The sequence below is a fragment of the Corvus moneduloides genome, chromosome 4 (genome assembly GCF_009650955.1).
Source record: "Corvus moneduloides isolate bCorMon1 chromosome 4, bCorMon1.pri, whole genome shotgun sequence".
NCBI lineage: Eukaryota > Metazoa > Chordata > Aves > Passeriformes > Corvidae > Corvus > Corvus moneduloides.
Genome location: NC_045479.1, coordinates 3258687 through 3282563, shown reverse-complemented (window position 1 = coordinate 3282563; position 23877 = coordinate 3258687). Strand labels below are relative to the sequence as shown.

Here is a 23877-nt window from a genome sequence, read left to right as displayed (position 1 = left end):
CGTAAGGGTGAATTCACAATACAACAATCATAGAATCATGGAATGGTTTGTGTTGAAAGGGATCTTAAAGGTCATCTTGTTCCAACCTCACTGCCATGGACAATTTTCCTCTCGACCAGGTTGCTCAGAGTCCCATCCAGCCTGTCCTTGAACACTTCCATGGATGGGGCATCCATAGCTTCTCTGGACAACCTGTGCCAGTGCCTCACCACCCCTATCACCCTCATGGTAAAGAGTCTTTTCTCAGTCTATAAATCCACCCTTTTTCAGTTTAAAGCCATTCCCTCTTACCCTGTCACTATACGCCCTTGTAAAAATTGCCTCTCCAGCTCTCTTGTAAGCCCCCTTTAGGTCCTGAAAGGTGCTGTAAAGTCTCCCCAGAGCCTTCTCTTCTCCAGCTGGAACCTCAACTCTTTAATAGAAACCTGTCTTCATAGGAGAGGTGCTCCTCCCCTCTGATCATCCTCTGGACTCATTCCAACAGGTCCATGTCCTTATGTTGGGAGCTCCAGAGCAGTACTCTGGATGGAGTCTCATGAGAGCATATTCTCCTTTTAATCCTGACCCAGAACCTCTTGGCTGGCCCCTCATCCCTCCCCAGGTGGAATGTCCTGCACTCCAGAGGGTCATTGGCTTAGGGGCTGACAACCCCTCCTCATCTTCCTGACCTTTTCTTTCCAGAGAACCCTGTATCTTTGCTTTCCAACGCTCCAGTCACAGGAGCCATCCCACCACACCTCTGCTATGCCAATGAGATCACAGCCCTGCAGGCAAGTGCACTCCTGTCTCACTCCTCCAGCTTATTCCCCATCCTATGTGCATTGAGGCATTTCAGCTGATCAGGTAACCTTTACCTGGCAGAATACTACTTCAAGTCAAGCTTATTTTGAGCTCTTTAAGTACAGTTTTTGCTTTGATCAATAGAAGAAAATAAAAACTAAAGAGGAACAAAGGAACCGTCTGCTGATTTCCGTTTTGATATAAAAACATTTGGCAGCTAAATAATCATAGGGTGTTACATCTATTCTGTCTTGAGACTGCTGTGAGCACTCGTTGGTGTATACAATTTCTTCCTTAAAGTCTGTGGAAATGTTGAACTATGTGTCTTAATATAGTTTCTTATATTTTAGTGAAAAGGCAGCTGTAGATGTCATCATGACTATGGACTTTTATAGTGCTGTAAAAATTCAGTGTCATCATAAATTCATGCTGCTGAAAATGTCGACATTTATGGCAACTTCTACAAGGACATATTTTAGAATTATATTAAAACTTTATGCAGCAACTTTTATTTAGTTAAAAAAGTAAGATTATAAAGCAAAACATTTACTCTCATTTTAGAACAAAGGGGCATAACAAATAGTTTATTAAAAAGGGAGAAAAATGAAAAGGTTTTGTAAAGCAGATCAGTCAGGCTCTCAGAACACAAGACTCTTGAATCCAGTTTATCTGAAACCACATATTTGAAGCAAAAAATTAATATTCACGTATATTGTCCTTAACATAGATTGCTTATCATTTGGTCATGTATCAAATATAGGGAAAAGATATAGTAGAACACTTCTTTGAGGGCTCGACATCTCTTATGTGATTAACACTGAAAAATCCTTAGTTTTGCCTGTTTTTTAGGACTTCTGAAGTAAGTAAGCCTAAATATTTCGGTAAGATTAAGAAATAATGGAAATCTGGGTTCTTGTATCTGCTAAAATTTGAGCTGCGATGCTGCAGTCCTTTGGGAATCTTGCTGAAAGGAACTGCGTGGACCCCAAATTATCAACCCAGCGCACTGGAACCTCGCATCCAGGGACAGTTGCTTGAGAAGCTCATGATCCAGATCTCTTACACTCAGTTAAACCATTGATTTCAGACAGATTATTTCACAGAAACCAGCCAAAAGAAAACGTGACAGAAGTGGGGGAAGGTAAATTGCCTTTTAGGGTTTTTTTTTCTCATTGAAGATATTCAGGAAGTATCAGCTAACTTTTCCTGAGTTTCCATCAGCTTTCATTGAAGCAGCTTCAGAGACTGATGTACCTCAGAGAACAAAATATATTGAGTATTCCCTCAAAACAGTGACATTTATGTTTCGGCAGAGCTTTAGGGACTGAGTTTAGGGACTGAGCACGTTCCTACTGAAGTCAGCGAGATAGCCCTATTAATTTCCTTGCAGCAATAGCTGCCACTAATGCTGAAAAGAACTGAATCAAAGTCTTGAACTTTTATACTAATGCATAAAGAAGGTATGGAATGAATTTTATGACCCCTGTGCTCAGATTTTCCTAAATTTTATATATAGGGACAGTCTTTCTCTAAGTTTAATGGCAGTTTTACTTATGCATCTCTACAGTTTTCCATGCATGTGTGAGTCTGTTCTCAGGCTAATGAAAAAAAGCCCCAAAATTGGAGTTTCTCTGAAAGAACAGCTAAATAGTTGCAGTGAAGGAATATAAAAGAGATGACACATATATAGCAAATAGGCTTCTTTCTCAGGGGGTTATCCACAAAGTTGCCTTGCCAATCATTTCAAAGGCTGGGAATGTGGAATCATACTTAGTTGGCTTAATATCTATTTTGTTATATGATGTGGAGCAGTAAACTGCAGTGAAAAGGACTTTTTTCTCTTACAGTTGTCAAAATTTGAGATAATTTTTAAGTAAAGGAACAAAAAGACACATATGCTCGATACAGAAAAAATGTCTGTTTGCATCTAATGTATTATAGAAAAGTTCAAAGACAGCTTAACCTTGTAAAAATGTTACCTCTGTAATGCTGCCAAGATCAGTAGCTGTATGAATTATTACTTTGACTACCACACATGACTTTTTCCAGATTTTATCTAACTTATGCGTTCTTTAATTGGTGATTTTCATATGCTGGTGATTTCCTAAATTGATGATTCATTTCCTCTTTCATTCAGAATCCCAGCTTTTAAAAACCTCATGCATTTTTCTGCCTTCAGAATCATAACATTCAGCTCAGGCCTTATTTGGTGAATATTCCAGATTCAATGGGTCCCAAATCAGAATTTATTGGAAAACAATAACAATTATTTTATGTTCAGTATCGAACATCAAATATAGGAGTATAGTAATGGCCCTCTGTTAAGGTTGCTCTTCCCAGGATGAAGTTATTTTCAGAAACAGAACTGGGGTCCACATAGACAAGAATTTTCTTTGCAAGAGTGTACAATATAATTTGAAGTTAAATTGGTAGAGTAGGTAATTATGATTAAAACCATTTTTCTCATTCTTGGTAGACAGAATGTTTTTTAAACCATGTTTAAACTTTCACCTGGTATTCTTTTTATTAGCATGATCTATTGGTTCTAGATACCTTGCTTACCTTTTCCATGGATCCATGTGAATGTTTGGCCTCAGATGACAATGGATTTTAAAAGAAACTTTTGCCATTCATTAAATATCCCACCTGCCTGGGTATGAAAATTCACCTCTTCTGCCTTTTGAAAACATGTTTCAATTGGACAAATGTACCTCTTTTGCTGAAAGAGAAAAGCTTCTCAGCTGCATGTTCAGGCACATAAGGCATGGCTCTTATTTTTTCAAAAGCTTCTCCCTTTATTAGTTATATGAAATGCAAAGATATAGGAGCATGTAAACCAATAATAGCTATTCAGTCTAAACTCTAAGGATAACTTACAATGGGCACTGGAGGCTGAGATAGGATGTTGTATTTGCATACATACAGTATATGGAGAACTGTTCTGTTTTATGGAGCAGCAATCATATTTAGTTTAATGTCTTATAAGTCCCATAAAATGACATTAAGAAATTTTGCTATTTGGCTGGTGAACAATCTAAGCAGTGGTGTTAACTCATCATAACACCCTTACTCTGAAAGCTCAAGCCTCATAAAATTTGGGATATAAATATGCCAGCTCAACTAAACGAGATCAGAGATCTTGCATATATTCTTTCATAGGGTGGCATCCAAAAATCTACCGTTCACCTAAATCTTTTAAGAATTTCTACCCTTTTTGGGCTTCTGGGGAGTCTCAATCTCAGAAAAATCACACTCTTGCCTTTTTGTTTCTCAACATATCCGGTCACTTAGGAGACAACCTGGCATATTTTGGGCATCACCTCAGTGCTGGTAGATGTGACATGACCTCTGAGAGTCCTGTGCACTTATGAAACAGCAGATAAGTAACAGGAAGCATTCCTAGGTAATCTAAAATGATATTAGATGATTTCTGGAGTGGAAGAGCTAAAGTACGAGGTAATGACAATAATACAATTGCAGCAGCACATTAATCACTTTTCTTTTCTTTTTAAAGGAAGATGATTAATGTTTGAGATTCCCTTTAATTTTTACTTGAAGATTTAAGGCTGACCTGACATAAACCTGAATAGTGTCTGATGACGCTAATCATGAGCTCTGCCAACCCAAAATAACAGCAACTTGAGTTTAGGATCCGTTTGTGTGCTCATTGTTCATCTCTGTTTTGATTTGCGTCCTTCCTCTGATATATCAGGAGCTTCCAGGTGGTAGCAGGCGGAGTTACAAATGTTAGACAGCAAGGACACAGATTTTGCTCCTGGCTAGACTGATAACCTGTATTCTTTGCAATGTGAAAACAGGCTCTCTAAGCCTGAATGCCTTTCAGTCCTGCACCAAAACCCCATCTGGGCTATACTTTGTAGTCAAACTCCTCCCATCCTCTTGATGGTGGATGTTGACTCCATATGGGTCCTCTCTGTATTTTTCTGCAGTTTCGCAGAAGATGAGTAGAGAAGGTATCCAAGAAATCATTCACCCATGGGGACAATTTGCCAGAAGCTGATAGCAACCTTCTGGCAAATCTGTGATTTTGTGCAAGAAGGGCTCCTCACTTGGGGACACGCACTTAGTTCACCCAAAATATCTTCTTTATGTTTAATGGAAGCTAAAGGTATGAGATGCAGAGATGTCAGCTGGGTCTGCTGTGCATCACTTTGTGGTCTGTAAATTGAATTCCTTAATGACATTCTAATTTAAAGTTCCTGCTGCCAAATACTGTTGGCTTTTGCCTTTGGAACTGTCTGCATTAACAATGAGAGAGTCATCTTGGAATTTGTCTACATTTATACAGGTTGTGCCTTTGTGTCTGATGGGCCTTGAAGTTCCATCTAGGTTTTGTTCTCTAAAATTGTTTTTAAGATCACAAAAAATATTTTTTGGATTAAAATTTTCCATCTCCATAGCAAGTTTTCTTTTCGTGCTGCTTAGAAAGAAAAGCATCTGCTTTCAATAAGCTTCATTAATTTATCAAGAATTCATATTACTTTTAAAATTAGACATATGCAGACTAACGCAGATTAATATTTTAATATCAGCTAAAAGTTCATGGCTTTTCTAGAGATTTTAAGAAGCTGAGTATCTTTATTCATGTGTCTTCTGTAGTGCTTTCTATTAGAAGAAACAAGAAAGAAGTGCTGTTTTCACACTATTTCCAGTCCTCATGGGAGTACCAAGAGTCTCATTTCTGAAGAGTGGCCTTTTATGTCATCACCTTTTTTTACCTTGAGACCTGCACTGAGTTAATCCCAACTCTACAGTATTTAGACATTCAGATAAATTTTAAATAAGTATCTACGGTTCTGGTGATCATTCAAACAGTCTCTCAACCTTTTGTATTTCACCCATCACCAGGTAATATCACATTAAAAACTGACAAATAATGTTGCATTTCATTGTGACTTGTACAAGCTAGGTAACCTGCCCATTAATTTTCCCCTGCTTCTCACTTACCATCATTCTCTTCCCATAATAATAAAATCACTAAAGATTGGATGCAGGTAAAATTAGTTTTTTATTAGTAGACAACTGAGTCTTCTTCATACTTTGTAACCTGCAGGAATAGAAAAGCATTTTGATTATGGTCTATGAAAAATTTATTTAATTCATGAAAATAACATACCTTTATAAGGCAGTAAATTCATTTAAAGTGAGTCAATTTTGTTTTCTCAAAAAACAACCTTTCCTGCAACAAATACACTCTACAGGATTTTCTTTTTTAGTTCAGTAGAAATTATTTGATATAAAAGAAGAAGGAAAGTGATTTCTTTTGCTTCTCTTTTCCAAAAGCATAAACTTTTTTTGGCTTTCAACAGCCAACAATATTGGATTATGTTTTTTTCCCTGGAAATGAAAAATATTTTCATCGAATCACCAAAAGCATTTCCAGTGCCAATCAATTCTACCTTCACTGGGAAGAAGATGGTGCGATTTTGGCTTCTGTGGTGGCACTGCACAAGGAATCACAAGCTATCCACTGTGAAACACTCCTTCTTCAAAGTAAGGGTTTTTCATATTTTTATCAAAGATAAAGTCAATTGAGATGAAAGATCTTATTCTCTGTTGCTCTGTAGACTCACTGGCGCAAGCACAAAGCAGTTGCAACATGATACTAAATGTGAATCATATGTTTTGCACTCATTTTGCATTTCTGATGAAGGGCAATCTGAAGAAAATTAACCTGGGCTTTATTAAAGCACACATACAATTCTTATCTTTGTAGGTGGGAGATAATTGTATCTTTATGGGTAGTTTTGATACACACACAGAGCCGTGCAAGCAAACTAATGGGGTTTAAGATTAATTTCTAAATGAACTGAACAAAAGCCTTTAAACAGCTTTGATCTCTTATGTCCTCATTACATCAGTTGGAGGCTCAAGTAACTGGAGGGGAGGGTTGCTGATCACGAGGTTAAGGCTCAAGGGGTCTGTCCTTCAATGGTGCTGTGCAAGGTGTGGAACCACTGGGTGAGGTGAAGACAGCTTTCCATCTCCCCTAATAACCTTGTAGACCATGGGAATACATCCCAGTTTCCCCAGCAATGCCCCAGAAGGCAGTGCTGGTGGGGATGCAGCACTCTGGTGCCTGGTGAGGGGCTGTGTGCTGTCCACAGGGTCAGTCCTAGCTCCAGATCTGGTGCAGAAAACACCGTGGCTTCCATACTATCAGCCATGGTGGAGCTGGGACTTCCAAGTTCAGTTCCTCACCCTCACAGCTACTGTGGGCTTCAGTTCTCTGCCTCTTACTTATCTTCTTTGTCCTGGTGGTTGGATGCTGAGCACATTCCAGCTCGGAGATGGTCTGAGTGAAGGGAGAGCAGAAGTCTGCACTTTGTTTCAAGAGATCTACTTATAACATTTTCTCAACAAGACCAAACATCCTAAGACTCTCTCTGGGAGCAATTTCTTGTTATTGTTGGCATTTATTGCCTGATAGTTTCAGTCTTTTACCATCTTGCTGTTTACAAATGGATCAAAAGGCAGTGCAAATCATTAGAACTAGCAGTGCAAAGTTGCTCGTTTTGGCAAAATCCCGCCTGCTGTCATTTTCTATAGTTAAGACTTTTGCCTGAAGCCTTGAATGTCTCACCCTGACACCAGCCTGCAGTAATTAATCATTAAACAGTGATTGAGGCAGTGGACCCCAGAAAATATCTTCATATTCTACCATATGCTGAAGCCAGCTGCAGCAAGCACTTGGAGAGAAGCTGCACAGAGGAAAACACTGCCTGACGGTCCCCTGCTGTGAAGTCCAAGCACAGAAAGCCTCTAACGAAGGGCCATAGGCAGACTGTTTGCTTGTATTGACCTTCATTACCTGAGATTGTTTAGAAGGCAAAATGTCAGTGTTAATGTGCTAGAATTTTAAGCATTATCTCATTTTAATGACTATTCCCAACCTCTCGCATACTAACAATGTGGAACAGAAATGTGGATTAGTGTAAGGAAAGGTTATAACAACAACAACAATAATGAGGAATGGGCAGATGTGTTTTGCTTAATTTCAAACTCCCCTGGAGCATCTCAGATTTGGAATTAGGAGGGCTTTTCACCCACCCCAGGTTCATGTTTTATTTGGGGCTGGCCCAGTGCCACGTCTGGGCACTGACAGGCCACAGCAGCCGTGCAGAGCTGGGAGCCTGCCTCCAGCTCTGGTGAACACGGCTGGGCTGGCAGATCCCTGCAGGACTGCTGGGGTCAACAGCAGGGTGGGGGAGAGGCAGTGAGCATCCTCTGCATTATGGAGTTTCCAGAGCCAGGGCAACTTGCAGGCTGCACACCACTATTACGGTTTCAGAAGTCCCACGAATCACAGAATCACAGAATGGTTTGGGTTGGAGGGGACTTCTAAAAATCATCTCATTCCAACCCCCTGCCACAAGCAGGGACACCTTGTGCTAGACCAGGATGCTCAGTAAGACACAGGTGTTTTCCTAAAACCCACAGGCATCCTGGATTTACCTCACACACCTTCCACATGTTGTCTCCGTTGTGTGGTCTGCCCTCCACCTGTCCCATGCAAGCACACAGCCAGCTATGAAAGGGCACCATTTAAGGGATGTTTCCTTCAAAATTTACAGGCTTTGGTATTCTGCTCTTTGTTAGAAGACACAGAATGCTTGTCATTTGTGCTACTGACATTTCTGCAGACACGCTACGGATGTTTTAAAGGCTGAGAGCTGAAGCATTTTTTTGCAAACTTGCCTCCCAGGCTGCATGATGGCACCTTCCTTTGTTAGAGTGCTGGAAAGTGTCTTTCTCTGTCATTCCCATAACTGACTGCTTTGAATGCTTCTGTTTGCTTATGCAAACATAAGTCTCCATCTGCAGCCTTTCTTAAGAACAGAAAAGAACTTTTTTAGGCAAATGTGTTACGGGGATCCCACGGATCTCACTTTTCCATTAGAAATCCAGCAAGCATTTTTCCCTCCTCTATTCATGCTTTGCAAAAGAGGCTTTTCACACCTACGTGGCATAAAAGATCTTTGTTTCCAGTGGACCAACAAAAGAGATATAACACTGAAGAAAGTAATTTTCCATGCAAATTATAGCCATACTTTGATTATTTTTTGCACCATGACATCGAAGCATTCAGAAAAATAAATGGCTTCAAAATAAATTCTGGGAAACTGATGAAAGGAAAGTTCAACTGAAACTATTACAGAGTCAGAAGAACATTCTCTGGCTTTGAACTACAGTTGCACTGCATTTTTTGCTAATCTGGAAGGAAAAACACCATTCCGGACCCGTCCTACTCCTTCACTCTATCTCTAAGTATTATCTACAGGTGCCTTTCATCGAGAGGAACTTGAGATAAGCACATCTTTCCTCTGCCTCATTCATAGGTGCTGTCATTAAGGACAGGTCCAGACCATGGATAAATACAGAGTATGGAGGCTGTATCAGAGGCCCAGACAGTCCCATATCTATCAGTCTTACTTGTAGGGGGTTACATCTCAGTCCCCCAATATCTCCACCCAGGAAAAATCTACTAGACTGTGTACATCTGGCATAACAAGGGCAAGAGTGCTTTTGTTTTGCTGAAAGAAGATAAATGGGTTTATTTTAAATTGTTCACTAAATGATTAAGCAGCACTTTTCTGTGAATACTCATGGGAATAGGGGTTCAGCTGGCCTTCCACTTTTCCCCAAAGGCCAGGTTAGAGGATTTTCCGTAATGCAGTATGAACTTCTCTCAGACCAATCTTTGCCCAGGGCGTAAAGTGAATTATGACTCTGGAGAAGGATGAGGCCAAGTTGCATCCAGGGTCTCAGAGGGTACGTGAGGAGCCTAAAGTCTTCTGCTTTTTTTGCAAAAAAGAAAAAAAAAAAAAAATCAAGGTGCCTTGAGATGTGTCATTTGTCAAACAAGGAAAATTTTATAAATAGTTATGTTCTGCTGCCAGATATGTTTCAATCAGAGATTAAGCTTTATTGGGCAGGCACTGGCACTCTGGTACTTTTGTCCACCTGTCTTTATGTATGATCTCAAATTAGACAGAGAAGTTTAACAGAAGTTTCTCTGTCACTAGAGTGACTTACACCAACACAGGTGCTCCCCATATACTTTTTTTTTTCTGATGTTTACAAATTACTGACACTAAGAGTATGATTCATTTGTGTTCTTTTTTAGACAGAGGAAAAAAAAATTCTAGGTCTCAGCCTGTTCAGCTAAGAAAATTTCAACAATATTACAAAAGTTAAGTGAACAGATACATGCATGCTTAAACACACAAGTCTGACCTCTGTGTCTTCAAATAATTACAGAAAATAATCAGTGACATACCAACTCTATTTATCAGTTGAATAAAATAAGCTGCATAAGATGGTAGTACAGTAAAAAAAGATTTATGGAGATAAAATCTCATTGTTTCTTGTCCAGGATCTGACATGTTATTTGCATAGTTAGAGGTCTGTTAATGGCATGCCCTTGTTTTTAAGTTTATTAGATTTGAGATGAGTTTGATAGGAACTGGTGACTTGGGCTGTTTTTGCAGCATTTCAATGTTTATAATTATTGAATTTCTGTATATTTTAATATAAAACATATGTACACCTGTATTTAAATTCACACATATAAACATATAAATATATATAAATATATAAAAATATATATAAATATATATAAATATATGATGTTTTATAAAAATATATTATTCTATTGTTATATTACATATACCTACAGATTTATTTTAAATTCGGGGTTTGGGGATTTCTTTCAATTACTATTATTACTGCTATAACAACACTGTGTACTGTAATCATGACCAGCCCACTGCCATATTAAATACAAAAATATCTTCGTCTCTAAGTTTTAGAATATGGGAAATAACAGAAGTGAATTGCTTAACAGGAAAAATTGGATTACAGCAGGCCACTGTACTGGCTGTGACTGGGTGCCATCCTCAGGATATCAGCAGTGTATTATGGAGTTTTTCATGAGGATTCTGGCAATTTGGAGTTTTATTGAGATATCTGAAAGAAAGCACTGAGATGACTGCAAAAGTTTTCAGGTTACTTCTCCTGAGGACAAGGAGCACCTTTGAGCGGAAAGTCAGAGGATCCTTTGTAAAACCTGCTTGTTGAACAGTAAAGACCGGGGAGTTTGTGTTTGTGCATTTAGCAAAGGGCTCCAGGTAAGAGGAGGTTGGCTGTGAAACACCTGGCAGTGGAGATGCAGATGTGCACCTTGTGGCCAGAGCAGGAGACTGCCAGAGTGCTCTTTGCAGCGCTCTGCGTGGATATGAACAGCTTTGCTAAGGCAACAAAAACACAGCAATCGAAACAAGGGATAATGAGTATCCGAGGAAGATATTAAACTGTCTGTTTGGGGAAGGCAGGTCGTATCTTAAAGATATAATAAATATCCAGCTGAGTTAGATTTATCCTGTACCTGAGGAGATTAGCATGAGACCGACCATATTGAAATAACTATCCACTAATTTTTTTTTTTTTTCTGTAGCAGAGAAAAGCCAGCTTTGGCCCAGGCCCCTTGTTCTAATGTGTAAGAATTAATATTCCTGACAGTAGAATTTAGTATTTATATTAGATAGACTGAATGCAGAAGGGAGAAAATAATACTGCCAACCATGTTTTTCAGGTAAGGTACAAAGGAAGAAAGACTTGTACAAGGAAGTATTCCAGTGTACAGGGAATTATACTTTTTTTCTGATTCTCACCCTGCTTTCCATCACCCTTCTTCACACACAAGGCAGAACAGCAATGCACTTTAAACACTTTTATTTAGGATAAGTATGATGTGCTGGCTATCAGTTGTGTACAACGAACAAAAACACCAGATGCCAGACAGAAATGAGTGAAAGGGTTGTTTAAAATTTTGTAGTCACTTCACTTAATTTTTTACACAGAAAGTGCCTAATTTAAAGTTTGTTCAATTTGGAAATTCAATAGGGAAAAATTGCTAACAGGCTTCAGAGCTACAATGAAGTTGGCTTGGGTCACTTGGCATGAGCACATGGAGGTATGGTGAGGCCACAGAACTTGGAGAGTGCTTCAGCACTTCTCTCCAGTATGTGGTAAGACAAATGAAGGAGAATACAATGGAAACACAATAATTTATTATCCGAGCTGTGAAGCAAAACCATTGCAACATTACAGAAGGGATGAATTACTTTGTGGTGCAATTCTCACTGTTAGAGGCCATCACGGACCTGAGGCCAGAGCTGGAGGGGAGAGAGAAACCATCAGGTTTTTTTTATACGTCCCCATCTCTTCTTTTGGTCTTGATCTTTTATATCTGAGGGCAGGACATACCTGGTCAACGTGACTTTGCTCATCAGCAAGGGAGAAGTATGTGAGGAACATCAGAGAAGAGAATAGCTGTACCAGGTTCTCCTCTACTAAATAGTTCCAGTACCAGCCAATGAATCTGTTTCATTCAAAAGGTTTCCCTGTGTCTAGAAACACTGGGTTATTTCAAACTAGCCAGAAATACCATTACCAAGAAAACAATAACACAATAACACAGTTTTGGTGCCTCACTCCCATGACACCATCATGAATACAAAGATGGCCACCACTAAATTGCTGATTCTTCCCCAAATGAGATTCAGAGTCCGGATGCACTCATCTACTACAGCATACTTTGGAAAAGGACAATGGGACACTCTGAAAAGACTATATGCAACATAATACAAGGCAGGATACAAAATATCTTTGCCTGAAAAAAGAGACAAATGTATTATTTTACGTCATTTCCAAAAATGGGCTTGATAGGGCTCATCAGGAAAGCAGCTCAATTGTACTGTTGCCTGATTTGTGAGAGGCACACTGACACAGAACTGTTTTTTTCAGGGGAGTCGAGTGTGAGAAATGGGTTGTAATCAACAAGTTATAGGCGTATGAAAATACATTTGATTGTGAAGGAGCCATATCAACTAAATTCATTGAAACACCCAAGAGGTGAGTAGGGCTTAGCAAAAAATTTAAGCACTTTGGTTTTTTTTTTTTAGTGTAGGGAAAGGTGAAAGTATGAAGATGTGAAGAAGATATGAAAGTGCCCCTGACATCTTATTGGCCCCCACCTGCATCCCTTAAAAAAGTAGACTGCTTCCTACACTTTTTCATTATTTTTAACAAATCTAAACATAGAATTTATGCTTACTGGAAGTAGAGGTGTTTTGAGAAGAATGGAGACAGTGGGTGGGGCGTTTCACCCTTTGTGCTGGAGAAGTTATTAATGTTTTCTGGTAAACCATCTAAATTTATGGTGCCTGAAGGTATTTATATATGCTTCTCCAAAGTACAAATTACAGCAATCTTGTGCTTTTTTTTCCTGAGGTCTTTTTCATAGCTCCATATGCAGATGATATCTAATAAATTGATTTATATTCCTCTGTTTCATTATACAATTGCTTATTGTAAAAAATACCTCCTGTCTTTGGAACACCTGATTTTATAAACAATGAGTCAGTAAATGTGAATACTTAACAGGGCAGACTCTGCACTTCCAAAGAGGAGTCATGATAAACACTCTTTTAAAAGATACCTAGTTAACAAATTTCTTTGATACGAAATATAATGAGTTCTCTTGCCTGTTAATAACTGTTTTGCTGTTCCCTTTTTCTTGATTTTGGAAAAGTTTTGAGCTTCCAAAGGGATCTATACGTAGCTGAAGTTTACAGAGCAAATAAGACTTTCAATGATCTAATCAAAATAAACAAACAAACAAAGAAAAATGAATTAATAAACCAAACCAAAATAAGCAAACAAGCAAAACCCCAAGAACTTTGTTTGTGCCTGGCAGTGCATATTTTTTTCTGAAGGAAAAAATGGGGTGAAACCTAGTACTTACCATAGTCCCCATAATTCTTCATTTTAAAGAAAAATTTAGCTGCTCTGAGTGGACTCTCATTTTAAATAATGTTCTTCACTGTCATTTCAAAGTTACCCATACACCATATGTATTTTTTGCCTATTTAGTTTTAAATTGTCTACCCTAGAGAAAAAAACACCCAACAAAACAAAACACACCCCAAATTGCTTACCCAAATTTGATGAATCTCATATTACAGGGACAGCCAACAACCTTGACACTGTGAACCACACGTGAGTTGTATTTCTGGCATGTATAAGCCTTGGAATGACACAAGGCTGTAATATCTCCTACCTACAAAAGGACACTGTTATTGCAATATTTACTGTAGGACCCAAGGCAGTGAGGCACCCAAACTTTCCTGTGGAAATCAACTGACTATTCATGAACATTAGAGCTTTACTACATGAAGGTCTAGACTGGCTCTGAAAAACTTTCCAGCTGCAGGAGGAAGCTGTTTGGAGCTGTCTGTTGGGAGCTGTCTCCTCTGAGTGATTATGAGAATCTGTGCCTTAGCAATCCAGATGAAAGGGGTTTTTCAGAGGCTGCAGCCTGAGAAGGCAAATAATGCAGTAGCTTGCAAAAAGCAACCCAATGTGTTGTGTTTAGAACAGGGACTAAGTGTGTAGAGCCATCTTCCACACAACAGCAAAGAGCATCTTGGCTGCCCTTGGCCTTTGAGTTTAGATTTATTCATTTCTGCAGCCAAAGTAATACATCCAAATGTTGAGTCTTACCTCCCCTCCTCCCTCATATAAGCCTGTGGAGGAAAACTGTGCAAAACTTCCAACCAGGTATCCCTGGATTGCTCTAGTGGTTCCGTGGGTTCTCTCCATCTCGAGTCTGAAAAGAAAAAAAATGGCAAAGGGAAAGCTTCAAAGTACCCTGAAATTTTTACCATGGGAATACTTAACACTGTCCTCAAAATTTATGAGCAATTAGAGTGCAGTCCACTTGTCTTGAGCTCAAAAGGCGAAGGTTCTGAGACACCCCTGAGGCAAAGTCAGGTCTGTGTCCCAGGAATGTTGTGTCAGGAAGAATGCTGCCTCATCCCTCTGCAGAAGACCTCCTGTGTCCTTACGGTGCAGAAGTTAGAGGGATCCAAAGTGAACTGTTCACATTATTGCCACCTTGCAGAGTAGAAAAATAATAACTAAAAAAAAAAAAAAAAAAATAAAAACAAAACCATAAATTTATTACAATGTCCTTTTCAACCATGGAGTTTAGTCTGCAAGGAGACCTCTGTCCGCAGAAGAAATAATCTAATATTGGTAAGTGACCTATACTGTTAAGTGACCTGTACTGTTAAGTGCCTTAATTATCCCATGATCTCATAGGGAGCAATAAATTTTCTTCTGTTGAAGAAGTTTTTTTATTTGAGACCAAAAAAAGAATTGTAGTTTAAAATTTTGTACCAGAAGAAGAACGGAAAGAAAAATTATTTGAGACCTAAAAATAGTCTTTAAATATATCGTTTCAATTTGTCTAAAGTTCATCATTAAATTTCATTAAAACATTAAATAGTATTATATATAGATATTTTTTAAAATTGTAATTATCTGTCTTTTGACAAGAACAGTTCTGCCAAAATATATGTTAACAATTCTATCATTTGGATTGACATTCCTCTAATTCCTGCTGATAGATGATTAATTTCCTATCTAATTAATGAAAGGTTTACATATCCAGTGAAGAAAAAAGCATGCCTCTTTAATACCCATTGTGGTGTCAGATTCCAGACTAAAAAATACACAACAGAGGCCTACAGTATTCTGATATGTAGAATTCTAGTTATTTAGGGGCAGGGACAGGAAAGAAGAGGTAAATACATAATTTTTTTCAAAATCAGTATTCCCTGTTTAGAAGAACAGTAAAGTTCTTCTAAAAGAAAGTAAAGTTTTCTCACACCAGAACTGGCAAAATAGGTGTGAGATGCTATGGCAAAAACCTTTATTTTAATGAGATGGAAGTTCACCATCAGATGCTATGGCAATAATGCCTACAATGATATAAAAAAGGAGAAGAAAATCCACATAAGACGAGCTCTAGTCAACTCAACCCTGCTGGATCTGTCCCAGGTAAGAAGATATATTTATTCATGTTATTTATTTATGGGATGGCAGTCTACAGGGAACCTGAGGATTGCTTCAGTTCTTCCTGGAAGTCTCAAGAGAAATGCTGAGGGGTATCTCCTTCACTCTGTTGCATGAAACATCCTGAGGCTGCCAAGTTCATGCATTTTAGTTTTGCAGCTGGTGGATTTGAAGAAGCTGCATCCCATGCAATATCCATGTACAGGGGTTTTAACAGTAAACTTGACCAGAGGCTGATGAGTTCTTAACTTAGAGTTTTAGCTAAAACAAAAACAGTGCTGAAAAAATAGGTTTTGTTTGCATGTTTTCAGCTGTTCTAAAATTTCTTCACATTTCCACTACCTTTTTGAAAATGGCCTTTTCTTTGTTTTTCCTTTTTCTCTTTCTATCTTATTCAAAGCAAAAGGAATAGAGAAAGAGAAAGGTACAGAAAGTCCCTAAAACATATTATTTTCCAAAAACAAAGCCTATCAGTTAAAGGGCAGAAGAAATCCATACCAAAGAGCTGCAATATTTCATTTTTGTGCTCCTTGCAGACTTTCCATGGGAGGATATATCCATGATTTGCCCAGTTTTTCCAGAAAGTATGAAAGAATAGACATCTTGATGCTATGGCTGCACCATTTAAGGCAACTTTGGTCAAGTCTTGAACATAGGCATCAGGCTTAAAAAGAAGGAAATTGTAGCAAATTACCGACTATGCAAATCATAGAAGATGAAAATCTGTTTCCTTGACAACATGACTGCCCCAGAGGATGCTGGATTTTTTGGTTTGTTTGGTTTTTTTTTTCTGTTTTTTTTGGCGAATGGGTCTGAGAGACGGAAGATTTTAACAAATGAGGCTTGAAAAGGGTCGTGCTGAAATCGCTACAAATATATCCTTTTGCACATGGTATCTCTTCTTTTTGGTGCCTAACTGAGACTGGAATCTGAAATGGAGCACTTCCAACAGTTGAGATTGCATGTTTAAATCTGGTCATGGAAATACATTTTGATGTGTGAGTTACATTTCCTCCTTGCCAACAGCAGCCAGCTCCTAAGCCGAGGCTGCCTGCTGTTAATTAAACCATGTTCCACTGAAAACCTGCAGCACAAATACACCGTGGCAGAGCATGTTCTGTGTGCTGTTCCTCCTCATGTGATAAGCAGTGCATTTCCTCAATGGATGCACATTGCTTACATTTGTAGAGCTATTAAGCCAGGATAATTATGGAACAATCTAGGCAATGTTCAATAGCCCATGCAGATGCCTGACAGGGCATGTTGTCTCTTAATTAGGAATTTGAATGCCTAATGCTTGTATATTAACTGAAATAATTGGATAGATGTTTTACATTTTCTTCACTTTTACTGACAACCAAGCAAGGGACCACAGGAATCAACATATCTTCCTAAACCAGCTCATTTCATTTGCACTTTCTACGTGATCTAATCTGCGGTTTAAGTGGGATTTTTAAGAGAATGGATGCTGGCTACTGTGTAAATATATTGTAAGATGTTCCTCAGTGAGTCCTGCAGTTTTAAACTGGTATCCTGTTGCTTCTCATGCTATGATAACCTGCACAGTGTAATTGCCTGGCTGTATCTTCTTTGTTCCTCAGAAGTCAAGAAAAATTACAATAGCTGTTATCATTCTTTTATTGTTTCCGAGTGCTGCTAATGGGATATATATCATATCAAAGAGAATTCTGATGTCATATGAGCACAGTTGTTACTATTGATGTGAAAATCTACTTTGTTTTCCATAGGTTGATGATGCTTTTGTGGGCCTGGGCTTGTTGGCCTGGGCTCTGCAGCTCTGGCTGCAAAGGATAGGTTTTGCTTGGACATCCCAACCCTTGCTCCCCTTTTCAAATAAACACAGGAAGAGCCTTAATGGGTCTGGCCAAGTTGTGTGGAAGCAGGTAGGACTCGAATTATTGGATCCTGTGGTACCTTCTGTTATCCCATTTCCACAGCTGAGACACCATCCATCTCCTATCTACCCAACAAAAACTGTCAGAAATTCCCCCGAGCTCCATGGCAGTGGAACTGGGCCCCAAATGAGCAACTCCTTTAATCCATGCCTGCTGTGTGTGTGAGGATCACTGTGCTTGCCAGTGTATATGTTGTTTTTATTTAGGATGTCTGATAAATGTGTTTATTCACAACTATTAGTATAAAAGCTCCTTTAAAAGCAACAAATTGCACTCTATTAGTAATGTGCATAATGACCTATTTCCATAAACATTTTTAGTAAGAGAAATTTTAATGTGCAAAACCCTGCAGTCATTTTATGGAAATTTGACTGTATTCGGCAGAAGTGCATCACAGTCATATTTTGTTCTTTAAAATTTTGTTTTGAGAGGTGAATTACTTTCATTCTGATGTATAGTACAAAAGAAACAATCTGGCACAGGAAAAAGGAAAATGAGTCTTAATGTGTTTCCTTCTTGCTAATGTATATTTGCTTGATTGATGTAAGAATGCTTTTTACAAAATATGTACAGCCCTTGTTGGTTCAGGGGTTTAGGTTTTTTCTGTGTTTTTGTAGGGTTTTTTTTTGGTTTGTTTTTTTTTGTTTTGCTGGCTTATTTAAAAAAGGGTAATGGTGTCTTTAAAAAAAAGCTCTTTAAATCCAGTCATAAGGAAAAATAAAAATAAAGGAATGTCTTTATGGTCAAAAGGATAAATATAGATTCTGAGTCTCTCTGTGTTGTATTGCATCTGGTTCCTATACCTAAACAGAGGTCAAGTGTGAAAAACTGTATTCACAAAATATTTTGATGGAGTTTTAGAGGCATGCCTTAAAAAATTAGCCTGAGGGTGTTAAGCATATACTAGCTTTATTTTTTTGTTGTTGTTTGAAAAGCATGCAGACAAATCTTCAGTATTCTGTGGAGTCTTAACAGCATTTCTATATGTTACATACTAAATGAAACCTGAACATCAGCAGGGTTGTTCATATTAATTTACTGTAACTTTGGAGCAAATAATGCTTTTTTCTTCCATGCAGAGATTAAAGCTCCTGAACTACCAGCAATTCCAACAAAAGTCAGTAAAAATAACCTAACTCATGTCAGGTGAAAGCTGTCTCATTCGTAGTGCCACCAAATCATTATTATAAAGCAAGCAAGGTTTTATTTTAAATCAAGCTAATCACACAGCCATGCAGAGGAAGAAGAAATGGTAAAAAAAAAAAAAAAAAAAATCCATGGATCTAATAGCAAAGAAGGTGCACAGTATTTTATCTCTGATTTGAAGGCTCTCTAGGCAGCCATTTTTTAAGGAAACCTTGCTCCATGTTGAGGCACTGGCAGAGCTCAGCTTTGAATCCAGTTTTGCCTTTGACACTATGTTAATTTGGACAAACCCCTCAGAAGACATTTTTAAGCTGGAAGATATCAACCCCTAGCATGGTTACCCCATCCCTACTGCATGCAGAGAGCTTGGTTAGCTAATAAAGTTCTCAGCAGATGTACAGAAAATAAAAAAAGACATGATGAAAGATGTCAAGGGCAGGAAAAAGTCTAAAACATGAACACCTTTAGAGATATCAATGAGAAAAACAGGTCCCTATTATTACCACAGGCTTGGGCCCTAGGGTATATCACTGTGTCCTTCAGCCATAGGGGGGAGGAGGAGAGAAGATCCAGCAGGCAGGAATTGTGCAGCAAGATTGATTTATTTAATTATTTTACAAACTCTTTTATAGACTTTTTTCTTCATAGTCTAATTGGACAAAGGATCAGCCACCCCTTGGGGTGATTGGCTAAAATCCTAAAACATCCATTGTCAAAATATTTTTCTACTGTACCATAAACAAGACTTTTCAAGGCTGCTGGTGTTTGGTTGTTTACATAACTCTGCTACCTCTTCTGTGAGAGAGAAAAGTCTCTCATGGACTTAGAAAATAGCAAGAAAATCCTTGCTAGCAGCATTTTTGTATCTACACCCTATATTTCTGATTTTGTCTTACAAATGTTGATATACTTTGCAATGTCCATACGTTCTATACCCAAAATTAAGGATATATCCCAGGTGGAAAGAACCTCTAAATTAAAACCTAAATTGTTGACGAGGTACACAGAGTAGAAAGATACCCTGGGATCATCATATTGGTCAAGCAGCTTAACTTTGAGCATGTGTCATTGGCTCCTGTCGAAGAGAGGTGGTTAGAAATGTCATTAAGAGCTTGACTGTCCTGGGGTGCATTGGGAAGAGTGTGGCCAGCAGGTCAAGGAAAGTGATCCTCACCTCTCTACCCAGCTTTATTTAGGCCACATCTGGAGTGCTGGCTTCTATTCTGGTTTCCACAGTTCAAGAAAGACAAGGACCTACTGCAGAGGGTCCAGAAGAGGCCACAAAGATGGTGAGGGGTCTGGAACATCTCACCGGTGAGGTGAGACTCCAGGAGCTGGGCCTGAGAAGATTGAGAGAGGATCTCATTAATGCATACAAGTGTCTTAAAAGTGGTGCCAAGATGACGGTGCCAGGCTCTTTTCAGTGGTGCCCAGTGACAGGACAAGGAGCAATAGCCATAAATAAAAGACAGGAGTTCCACCTCAAGATGAGGAATAACTTTGTCACGTTGAGGCAGAGCACTGGAACAGCTGCCCAGGGAGGGTGTGGAGTCCCCCTCTCTGGAGACATTCCAAACCCATCTGGAGGTGTTCCTGTGTCACCTACTCTGGGTAACCCTGCCTTGGCACGGGGGTTGGACGGGATGATCTCCAGAGGGCCCTTCCAACCTTTTTCTGTGAATATACTACTGAATATGGGGCTGGAGCCTTCTGAGGAGGGTCAGCTGGAGCACGTCAGTGTTGCAGAGGTAGTAAGATGGTTTTTGGGGTTTTTTTCAAAGCACTGAGCAGCTCTTGGTAGCTCCCCCACATGCAATGAGAACTGAGCACACAGATGTGCCAAGGCCCTTGCACAGCCCTTGTCTTCACTCACTGAAGTAAAGGGTCAGCTGTAATTAATATCGGTGGGATCAGGCTTGTGCTACATAAAGCTTCCAGAAGAACCATCCTTCCTTCTCCCAGTCATTTTATATGATCTTTCCTGCCATTACCACTGCTGAATGTTCATGTAATAGACAGTTGTAAAATCTTATATGAGAATGAATGAAATTTTAAGTGTTGAATTAGTCAAATGAATTAATGACCATGATTTAGTGTATTTTTGCTGTAGGAACTGTAAAGAATCAGTCAAGATTTTCTCCTGTGAGGGCTGTATTGTATTGATTTCTTTCTTAAATGACCAAGCAATTAGCATAGCAGAAACCTAGGTGCTCAGCACCTTCTCCATTAAACAGAACAAACGTCAAGTCCTATTAATATAGTCAGCTGTTCCATAGTGGTTGATCAGGTGCTATCTATCATTATACATTTATTATCTTGTTGAAATAGTGCTATGAGGTTTTGCTGACAATAACTTTGGATGATGCACTCTTTTTCATTTTAATCCTTCTTTGTTGTTCAGGCACAAACAATTTCATCATGTCCAGGCTGTTTAACTATTAATTGTGATAGTCCAGATTTTCAGCAGTTCATGCTGGTACAGTAAGTCTTTTTTCTCCATCTTCTCTCCCAAGTGGGGAAAAAAAAAAAAAATCTGTGTTTTTAATAATAATAAAAAGGCATAATCACTTAATGCAGAAATGTCCACTGCACCCGAACAGCAAATCCAGCTTAAGTGGAAATTTACACAAAGAATTATTTATAGGAATCAATCATAATTACATTTAATGCATGCTGCAGCTGTTTATAATTGTGTTTTTCCCAAGGTTATTCTCCTCCTACTGTCCACCCACACACATGAAATTTGTTTCTGTGGAAATGCTTAGGAAGCATTATAATTTTCCTGTAACTTGTTACAATGGCAGCTGACTGTTGTGAGGCACACTGGATCCTGATTAGTGAGTGCAACAGAAAAAGGAAGGAAAAATGTTTTCTCAACCAGTAAAAGTCTTGAGAAGCTGGTTGGTAATAACTGTTAGGACAAACATTTCCCATGTTATTCTGTTTGCTATTTATTATGACAAGCAAATCTGACTGCTAAATTTGAAAGTTCATTTTTTGGGTAAGTATGAATTCAAGATAGTGTGGGCCAAACAGAGAAGACAGGCATAAAACAATATATCAGGGAACTTCTCACACTCAATTAGAAATTTCTTCCACCTAAAATTCACTGCTATAGACCTGATTGTAAAATGCATTTCTTTTTTCAACTACTGACTTTTCACAGTGAAAGAATGAGATTTAATTTGGAGTATTTCTTAACTCCAGCTATTTGATTTAAAAAACTGAAGATTTTATATGAAGGAAAATACATGGGATACACATTTTTTGTTGTGTTGAAGGCCTACATGCCAGAGCAGAAATTCTAGAAGGGAAAACATTGGGTAGTCACTTGATGTATGGTTACCTACAGAGGACTCTGCACTGCTTTTTCATGCATAGTATGAGGAAGGTAAGCACGTAAATTTAAAAGAGTCATTCTTTCTGGTGTCTATTGTTCTGGTCCCTCTATCAGTATGGTTTAAATTTTAAATTTCATGGCATGTCGATAGATTTCCTATAATGGTGATAAGTTCTAAGGTAGTTTAGTGGAAAGTGGGATCTGTGTTATCCTATTTTCTTGATCTCTCCCAAGTACACTCTGTGTCTGTGGTGCTCATGCGAGGGTTAGACCATCTCAGTCAGCCCAAAAACTGCTGAGGAAAAGATCTGAAATGTAAAATCCTCTGGACTTGGTATTTATCCTGTTGCCTGAGGGGCTTGGATTGACTTTATTTTAGCTCATCTTTGCAAAATATCCCTTTGACATGTAAATATTTGATTTTAAGTGTTCACTGAGGCACCTGAGTTCAGAAGTGATGTATGTGTCCATTATGAACATTTTTGAGTCATTTGATGGAGAATTCCTGTAGTAGTTGCAGTGATATTGTGATCTTGGATACGTAAATGAGAACAACATTTCTGAGGGTGGAAATAGTACATAATTAGGTATGATTTTAGTTTCTCAATTCTGCCTTAACCTCTGGAGTGTGATTGAAGGAATCTGTAGTAAAAGGCCTGATGTATATATACAATACCAGATTATTAAAATTATGGTTAGACTGTAGAAAATCTTGAGTCAAAAGCTTGGTAATTTAAGATGGTGTCCTTCTCCAGACACAATTCACAGAGAAGTGACCAAGATTTGCCCCTTAATCTTCAGGAAAACATTGCCTGGGGTGCTGAAGGAATCAGAAGTGTTGGTATTGCTTTGGTGAAGATGTTCAAGGGACTGAGGCCTCTGAAGAGGCTCATCAGTGAGAGAGGCATGGCAGGGAGGGAGATGGGGGTCCCAAAACCCACCCCAGCCTCTGAGATTGAGAAAGTTGAGCTTCTGGTGTATCAGTGCCAGAGCTGCCTCACTTTACAGCACAGCTTTTTCAGACAACCCAGAATCCCAGCTCTCAGGTCACTTTGTGGGGAGCCTTGAAAATCCCTCCACTTCTGCAGTGTCCTGGGGCATAAAAACAGGTTCAAGCCCATTCCAAATCAATGCACTCACTTGCTATTTGTGCTTTTATTTCTCCCCACATACCTTGTAGCATAGAATTTAACTGTAGCTGAGATATAGCATAAGTAAATAACCAATGGGGACCAATAATAATTGCAATAAACCTATAACTTTGATGCTCCAGTATTTAACATTCTGGATCAAACTCTGCCCAGCCTTACACTCTGGAGAACCCCCCTGAGGGCAGTAGGATTTCATGGGGTATAAATCAGGGCAGAATGAGGTGATTTCAGAGTAGGTGAAATTGCTGATGTAACTTCCCCATCTTAAAGAGACTTCAGCCAAAAGTGGGGTAGTGATGGCAATAGGGAAGAAGGTCACAGTAAGACATTTAAACATGAACTAGAAAAATAGTTTGTTGTTCTATGGATACTGCTCTTTGTAATTATTAGACTGGTTTGGCAAGAAAAAAAAAGTTATAACAGTTGCTGTATAAAACATATGTTCCAAAAGAGGTGCTTGAATTTTTCTCTTGCTGGTGGTGATCCATCCAAATGAAAACAAAAATAGTCTGTCCAGGGTATGCTGTATGAGGCATTATTTCTTAGCATCTTAGACTGACCAATCTCAGAGCATTGTAGCAATTTAGCACTAGCTCCAGAA

The 23877-nt window shown here is 38.7% G+C and overlaps 1 long non-coding RNA gene across 3 annotated transcripts in view; it reads left to right on the top strand.

The window, feature by feature from the left end:
- Nucleotides 1–23877, top strand: part of LOC116443182 — a 215048-nt gene that overhangs the window by 144291 nt on the left and 46880 nt on the right. The window contains exon 1 of one of the 3 annotated variants that reach the window (XR_004239771.1): nt 16296–16307. The exons of the other annotated variants lie outside the window; for them this stretch is intronic. This is a non-coding gene — a long non-coding RNA (uncharacterized LOC116443182). Of the gene's footprint in view, nt 1–16295; nt 16308–23877 lie in introns of those variants that run through there. 3 annotated transcript variants of the gene reach the window in all.